Below are 9,015 nucleotides of genomic sequence, written 5' to 3'. Positions count from 1 at the left end.
TATCTGTAGGAAATAGGCATTGATACATAAGGATAGATTCTGTATTCTTTATTGCATCGTGACTGGTTCTGGAATTTGATAAGCTTGCTTGAAGAGATGAGTTTTCAGGAACGCTTATAGGTTTGGAGACTGGAGGAGTCTTATTATATGTGCAGCCATCTTATATGTGCAGTAAGTGTATTAGCTGAATAGGACACAGGAGGTATGCTATTGTAAAGACTAGTGTGATATGGCCACTTTTTTATGCGATTCCGACGAATTGCTGTGAAGGATCACATGTAAAGTAATACATTGCATGTTATTTTCCTACAATTGCGATGAGGCTCATTCCCTTGCGGATCATATGGGCTTCCATGAATATTCATTGCAGCTCGTAGAGCTTGCTAGGATTGCATAAGATACATTTTATAAAAAAGGCCCATATACAATGTATCATATGCAATCAGTTGGTGGGTTATTGTGTACAGCATGCGATACCTCGCCCTAGTGCAGGGGTGGGGAACTTCCGGCCCGCCGGCCCCTATGCACTTTGTGTGACCCTCCTCACACCCGGTGGTCTGCACGGGAGACATGTAAGCCGGGAGTCTCGTGTGAGGTGGTGACGCGGGCGGGAGTGTGCGACAGGCATCCAGCAGCAGTTAATCTGTGGCGGCCGGAGCATGCGACTGGCCCCCGAAGAATTTCATCCTTTTTAATGGCCAGTGTCACAAAAAAGGTTCCTCACCCCTGCCCTAGTGGATGGGGGTAACTCATTTTCAGAATTTTGACCACATTTTGCTGTTTGTACATCCCATTTTAGGGGATTAACATGGGAAGCCTAAAGTAACAACCATCAATGTGAAGAGTCAATGGAAATAGATTTAACATTTGATGTTGGGTTTGTGATGGTTTCCCTCACTCTTTAGAACAATGCTGGTTATAGCCATAAGAGTCACAACCCCCCCCCCCCCCAGGTTATTGCCAGTTTGACCCAGGACATGGTTCAGTGTGAAAGGGTTAATCCGGGTCCGGTGATCCAGGAAATGAATCCTAGTAGCCCTGGGTCCCGTTCATTGCAAGGGGGCATTTGCATTCCCGCACTTGGAGATAAGATCTCCAATAGAACTAAAGGTGCCCATACACAGTACAATTATTGTATGCAATTTGGACTAGATTGCATTGGATATGTTTTGCAATGCAATCTAGTCCATTTGGATATGTTTTGCAATGCAATCTAGTCCAAAATTGCATACAATAATTGTACCGTGTATGGGCACCTTAAGCCTCCGCAGTATACAAAGTTCAGCCAGCGGTGTGGACTGGCTTCAAAGAGCCGGGACATGGTTTGAACCAGTGTTCAGTGATCCAATTTATTCAGTCTGAAATGGGTATAACAGCACATGTTTTCCGCATCACCTGGCTGAAGCACTGCTGTCACCAACTCATCAAATAACGTGAAGGCTACCAAGTCCAAGGCTTGGACCTGGTAGTTCACACCATCTATAGACGTTTTGCAGGTTGAGTATGGCATTCCGACAGTCGGCCAGAAGCGATTTTAAGTATTTTAAGGCTAAGCCCAAACATATGTCATTTTTCTGGATACATCCAGATAGCGCTGCCTACAGGCATCTTTATCACATTTTCCCCGTATAATGTGCTGGCGGGATATATTGCACCCACAATGTCATGTGTTGCAAATCACACCCAAGGTTCAGTGCCCAACATTGGCAGACCCAAGGTCTGGCTTTGTGAAGCATTGCTTTCTGGGACTTGATCCATTTCCCCTCGCCTCACTTGGCAGATTAGTAGATGCCAAATTGTTACCCAATCCCTAGTTCCTCCCACATTCAGGGCACATTATGTATGTGCCACTTTTATGATGGTGTTAAGTTTTATGGCAGCCCTGTTATGCAGCAGATCCGGGCAATTCTAACTGGGAGGGAAGCAGCTGTGTTGGCCAAAACATCTTTATTTACTGATCATTTCTGCATTATAGGCAATTTATGTGTTCCGGGCAATGACCACTGCCCAGCTGATTAGGCACATAGGCCACATCCAGGCCACATCCATGTCACTAATCCTGAAGATCTGGGCTCTGGGAATTTATTAATTTACAGTTTCTTATATAGCGCAGCATATTCTGTTGGGATTTACAAATGGAAAGAGTTATAAAACAAACTGGGTCGTGACAAACCGAGAGAGGTAGGAGGGCCCTGCTCATAGGTGCAAACAGTTCTGCAACCATGGGGACTGCTGCCAGAAATGGCCTGATAAGAGGCATGCTCACATGACCTCATTTATGGCAACTGCGCAGGGGCCACCAGTCCAGCATGCAGTGCTACCCAGGTGTAGGTATCATGAGAACACCAGCCCTGAGTGTGCTGCTGCCCATGTGTAGCGATTATGGGATCACCAGCCATGCAGCAACCCAGGTGTAGGGATCATGAGATCACCAAGCCCTGTATGTGCTTCTAGTCTAGATGAAGGATTTAGCAGTACCTAGAATCTCCCGTAATTCATCTGGGGATCGATGCTTTTAGCCATGCGGCTCTGACTCTTTGGAACTCACTTCCCCACAGTTCTAGAGACCCCCACTCTAGAATTTAAAAAAATATATGTATATAGTTTATGAAAAGTTTTTGTTCCTGTACTAATTCGATGGGGTGATCCTATTAACAGCAGATGATTCACGAGTGCGAATAATCACGTTACTAGGCGCACTTTATTGCGGACAAAATTTGCCTAGAAGCACTCGCCAAAGGTTTGTGAGCAATTTTAAGCTAGTTCGGGCAGGTGAAGGGTGCGAGGTTGGGTTAAATCGGGTGCCATTGCCGGCGTTTAAAACACATTGAAACAGAAATCTGCACCCTCCGCGGCTAATATCTGTTAAGCGCCTTGAGTCCTTTTAAAGAAAGAGTGTTAAATAAATGTATTATTGTTATAACCAGAGTGTAGGGATCACGACGAAACCACCAGCCCTGTGTGCGCTGCTACCCAGGTGTAGGGACTCGGGAGCTCTGCACGCGCTGCTGCCCAGACAGTCCCAGGTAGGCCGACTCGAGGTCGCCGCCCGCCCCGTTATTACTGTGGATGTGCTGTGACGCTGCTGAGCCGCCATGTTGGCCACTTTATAGCAGCGTGCAGTAGAGATGGGTCGTTCGTGAACGATCCGGTTCTTTTGAACGGTTCCGTTCAAAGAACGAGGGAGCCGCCGATCCCAAAATGGTGATCCGGATCAGTTTCGCTTTACATTGCATACAATACAATGCATGCTTGAGCTCAGCACTGCCACCTTTGGCAGCTGAGATATTTTCTTCTAATTGGAGACTGAGTGAATAGAAAAACAAGGCTGCTTGTGCTGTTGCTGCTGCTGCTGCTGTGTCATGTGCAGATCTAGATTCTTCTTGAAGCCCTGAATGAGGTCAACAGCAGCCTCAGCAGAGGCATTGCAAGATTGCTTCACCATCTTCTACTAGTACAGTATCACAGAAAGTTGAGTAGAAGTATGAACACACATTCTCACAGACACACAGACTTTAGTTAGGCAGTGCACATGTTTTTTTTTTTTTACTAGATCTGTGTTTGCTGGGCTGTGTAGTACTTTTAACTTTAATTTGGAGGTGGAGGGGGCCTTCTTTTAACCTTCATTTGGGGGGGGGGGCTTGGCGATGAGCAAATTTAGTCCCCCTTGGCAATGAACAAATTTAATCCCCCTTGGCAATAAGCAAATTTAGTCTCCCTTGGCAACGAGCAAAATTAATACCCCTTTTACACCGCCGCAAAACCCCGGGTCTTCAGCGGGTCAGACCCCGGTCAGCGGCAGTGTAAATGGGACACGCCGTGTCCCTTTACACGGGACTTCTACCCAGGTCCTGGGAACTGGATTGTTCGTCAGACAAGCGTTGGTCAGACAGTCACTAGGTCGACATGCAGAAAGGTTGACATGGGAAGAGGTCGACATGGAACAAGGTCAACGTGGTTTTAGGTCGACATGGACGTTAGGGTGACATGAGGAAGGTCGAAAGGTCATAAGGTCGACATGGGTTTTCGCTGTTTTTGACCCGAATGTCAACACAGTTGGAAGTGAAATCGGACCCTCGCATCGCTCGCAATGCTTCGGGCACAGTGGCTCACTTCGCTTGCCACACTATTATAATCTCACTCCATGCCCTAGTGGATGGTAGGGCATGAAATACCGCCTGTCGGCACATGTCGGCTCAAAAACAGTGAAAATCCCCATGTCGACCTATGACCTGTCGACCTTCCTCATGTTGACCTATAACCATGTAGACCTTGTTCCATGTCGATGTAAAACCACGTCGACCTGTAACCACGTTGACTTTTTCAACACACCTGTATGTTACCTTGTCATTTGTTTTTGTTTGCTATGTACGGCGCTGCGGACACTTTGCGGCGCCTTATAAATAAACGTACTACTACTACTAACCACGTCGACCTTGTTCCATGTCGACCTAAAACCACGTCGACCTAAACCATGTCGACCTTTCAGCATGTCGACCTAGTGTTGTTGACCTAATGTCGACCTAGTTCAGTCGACCAAACGACTGTTTCCCCAGGTCCTGACCTGGGTAGAACATGACTATGACCTGGGTAGAGGGCAGTCGGTGTAAATGGGTACACTGGGTCATCCGACCCGGCTACTATTTACATTTATCAATGGGGGACCGCAGCATCCGCAGGTTGGACAGGGGGGCACAGACAGCCTGCGCTGCTGTCTGCTATATTCAGCAGACAGCAGCGGTGGAGGTGAATGGATGCCGGTGTGAGGCATCCATTCACCTCCAGGACGATGGCTGGAGGGGTGCACGGGGGCTGGGGGCAGCCCAGTAGCTTACCTTGGTGCTGGGCTGTCCCTAGCACGGCAATCAGTGGTCCCGGCGGGGATCACCGCGGGCCTGGCGCTTGGAGATGATGTCATTACATTTCTCTTAAATGTGCAATGTACAGAACGCTTTAAGGAGCCGTATCCCGCTGTAAGCTCCTCTTCTCCTTCTGATACCCTCTGTGTACTCCCTGGCTAGCAGCTGTACATGTACCAGAGACATGGTATCTTCTACTCTAGTAAGCCAGTATCCCCTAAATGTATCATCGGGGAACCGCAGCAGGAATCTCCGATCCCTGCTGCGATCCCCCTTTCAGCGCCGCCGGCCGCATCCCCATAGGTTTCTATGGGGGATGCGAAGCTGCCCGATGTACCAACATCGGGCAGCCCGGCTTCGCACCCCTGGGCTACCGCCATTCTGAGATGGCGATAGCCCATTGTAGTCTATGCCTACACATCGCACTGCCCGGCTCGGATGAGAGGGGTAGATTCTACGGGCTAATACTGTGGAGAACAATCTATGTTAAGTGCACCACCTAGGTCAGGGTTAGAGAACCTTTGGCCCCAGCTGTTGTTGGACTACACATCCCAGCATTCCCTGCAACAGTTTTATCATGGCCAAATAGCAAATTGTAGCAGGGCATGCTGGGCTGTGTAGTCCAACAACAGCTGGAGGGCCAAAGGTTCCCAATCTCTAACCTACGACTTTGCTCTGTTTCTGGACTTCCCTCTTAACGAATGATTGCTATTACCTGTTCTAAACAGGTAAATGGGTAAGAAAGGTGTTTCCACACAGGTAATAACAATCAAACATGAAGAGGGAAGTCCAGAAACAGAGCATTGTGTCCCTCCTGGTGAGGGTCATGTTGGGAGGTATGGTACACTAACTCAAACCATAAATAACTGTCTTTTTTACACAAACTGAGCCGCAGAGCCGCCCAAAGGATCTAGATCTTTTCACTGACCGACCCAGGTCGACCCGGGTCCGCTCAGGGACCCGTTTTGCCCATCTCTAGCGTGCAGCCAGGGACGACTGAGGGGCGCATGGCGGGTGCGGGGCTGAGTCAGTAAGGGTGACGACATTTCCTCAATTGCACAAGCTAGACTCCGCCAGAGCGGCGACAGCAGCAGCATCCGGCTGTATCTGGCCCATTCATTACTCATCAATGATCATCACACAGCCCCCACCGCTCTTCATCCTCAGTACGTAGCCGCGGGCGGGCGGGCGCCTCTCCCAGCCGGGCCACATGACCGCACCGGTACGCCATAGTGCAGGCTGAGCGCGGCAAATGCCCTTCAGGACAGGCGGCAATAATGTCCCTTATTATTCCCATGTACGTGGGAGAGAACGAACTAGAGAGAGATCACATGCTCCGTCCCATACAAGCTCTGTCAGCCTCAGGCAGACGCGGCATGCTGGTACTTGTAGCTCCACGCCGACACAGTGCCCGCATCTGATTATGTACCCTCATTTGCAATGTCATCTGAAGTGTACTCAGTGTACCGACAGGTGTTCCACCGTACATGGACGGCAGCAGCTTGTGTGCGAGATTGATCAGCACAGTGGCACCTACAGTATCACACAGTAACCAGGGCAGTGCAGGCTGGCACCTAGCACACTTGGTACAGAGTCATGGAGACAATAAAGGCTGGCACCTAGCACACTGGGTACAGAGTCCTTGGGACGAAGCAGGCTGCCATCTATCACACTGGTACAGACTAACGGGAGTAATTTAGGGCTGGCAGATATACCACGTAGTCACTAGACAGTGCAGATGCACTGGCAGTGGGATAGCCGTCAGCCTGCCATGCCCTGGTGACTGTTCTTGGTGTGATCACTACCAGCCCAGCACTGCCCCAGTGGGACACTGGTACAGAATAACTGGTGCAGTGTTGGTCCTGCCAGCTATCACACTAGGTACAGCTTCACCAGGTCAAAAGCAGGATGAAACCCAGCACATTGGGTACAGAATCACCAGGACAGTGCACGTGCAACTACAAGGTCATTACCCTCCTTAACCAATCTCGGATGCTTCCTTTATATCCTGCTATAAATTTAATGTGCACCATTCTAGCACTGGAGATAAGGACGTGCCCAAGGTCCTGTACGCTAGTTACCCAACTTCTGACACTGCTGCCAACAACACATCATGAGCGAGGGATGGTTAACTCATTAATATTACTGGATGTGGCAACTATATATATTCACAGCACCAGCCGCTGATCTTACTTCTTCTGAATGGGATTACAGTAAATGATTTGCTTATTATGTACAACGCAATGCATACTATGCCATTGAGAAGGTGTAATTGTGTGCGGTAAATGTGTGACTCACAGCAGGTCATTCATTGGGACCATTTCCTGCCTCCGTCACTGACAGCTGTATGCTCAGCGGCCCAACGCATGCAGCGCCCTCTGCAACTTCGTGCTACACTAGGTTCTATCCTCAGAATTCCAACTGAGAACACAATGCAAGAAGGGACCAGCTACCTGTGTGTGTGTTACACAAGGGTACCTATAGTACACGCAGATCAGCCAATATATACTGTACACATTACTTATACTATATTAGATAGATATGGGAGACACATAGCCCTAGTGCCACCTTCATATTACAGGCAAAGAGCAATACCCCCAACGTGCCCACGGCCAGGGAACACGTGTCCATCACACCCCAGCATACATACAGGGGTCACACTGTATTCCGCATGGCACGTTATACACAAGGTATAGGTGCCCAGCACTGCCAGACACAGAGGTCACTCGGCTCTAACTTCTTACCGCCCGGTAATGCCCATGGGGAGAGGGCATACATGCCCGGTGTATAAAACATAAGCCAGCATCACACAGTGTATACATCACAATGCCACCAGCAGGCAGCAACAGCACACAGCCGGCAGGGGCACAATGTATGGCCATGATGGGGGGGATTACAGCAGCACTGACACGGGTTACACCGATCCGAGTGTCAGCTGCTGGAGCACACACGGTAGAGGTGACACAGGGACGGGAGTGAGCTTCGGGGTCAGGCCAGGCAATATTAGGGCACAGAGCATCATCAGCCGCATCCTTCTGGTGGATATCAGCACCAGCCAGGCAGCCACCCTTTCAACGTACAGTGGGATGGGGATGATCTATATACAACGTAAGGCGTGACGCTACTCACCACTGTGCGCCCGGGGATGTGACGGCGATCGGTGCAAATGCCGGTGTCAGAGATTCCTCAGCGCCATTCTTAGGACGGTGACCTCGTGTGCGTAATATACTGAGAGGGAGGAGCCCGACCCCGCCCAGTCGCCATTCATTCGCCGCTGGCCCCGCCCAGGCTCCCCGTGAGCACCTTCCCGGCTCTACTCATCACGTGGCTCACACCGGGGTGCAGCAGGCAGGTGACGAGCCGGTCTCAGGGACAGTGGGATGACGGCGGCAGGGGCCGGGACATTGCTAACCGGGTGCTGTGGGGGAGAGGGGCGGGAGACCGACACATGACAGGTCACGCCCCCACCGGATGGCTAAGTTATGATTGGTCAGCTGTAGGGGAGGATTGGTAACGTCACACGTGATGCCAGTAAATGGGGAGTGGGTGGTCGAGTAAGGGGGGCGCATCCTTGGGGAAGGATTTGGAGGGGTCATTGGGCTGATGCTGCACCCTATATAATGTATAGCCCCCCTCCTCTAGCTGTGGTGCCACTACTGCCAGTCAGTCACCAGAGCAGCACAGTGCCACCAGGCTGGCAGGGAGCTGTCCTCCCCACTGCTGTATATTTCACATCAGCCATCTTCATGTGAGGATAGCAAAGGGTTAACGCTGTCTAGGACTCTTTATACCATGCTGCTGAGCATATATCGTACAATCCCCAGCACCCATGTAGGTAGAGATCAGATGTGTTGTATAGATTGTTACAGTACCACAAATGATGTACTGGCATATCTAAGTCGAGTAAAAAGACTAAAGAAGACCCCCCCCCCAGCAGTGCCAGTTCCAGCAGGTACAGTAGAACAAGGTGGTGCCATCCTTTATAGCCCATCTTCCCTAGATAATATCACCTATAGCAGCAGTTCTTAAACTGTGGGTCCTGACCCCAGAGTGGGTCCCGACCTTCTCAGCATGGGGTCGTGACTCCATGTTGCTGACCATCAGACTGATGACTTTTCTGACTGAGATTAGAAAAGTCATCAGTCTGATTCAAGGA

At 50.0% G+C, this 9,015-nt stretch overlaps 1 protein-coding gene across 1 annotated transcript in view; it reads right to left on the bottom strand.

Annotated features, from left to right (window-relative positions):
• The window catches only part of SLC20A1 (solute carrier family 20 member 1), a 34,320-nt gene extending 26,029 nt beyond the window's left edge, over window positions 1–8,291 (bottom strand). The window contains exon 1 of the mRNA XM_083184665.1: window positions 7,989–8,291. The gene's annotated coding sequence lies outside the window, so the exon portion shown is untranslated. The remainder of the gene's footprint in view (window positions 1–7,988) is intronic.
• Between the last annotated feature and the right edge of the window lie 724 nt (window positions 8,292–9,015).

Source organism: Crinia signifera, chromosome 4 (genome assembly GCF_055691185.1).
Source record: "Crinia signifera chromosome 4, ASM5569118v1, whole genome shotgun sequence".
In the NCBI taxonomy this organism is placed as follows: domain Eukaryota; kingdom Metazoa; phylum Chordata; class Amphibia; order Anura; family Myobatrachidae; genus Crinia; species Crinia signifera.
The sequence above is the reverse complement of the archived record's forward strand: the minus strand, read 5'-3'. Positions and strand labels throughout refer to the sequence as shown.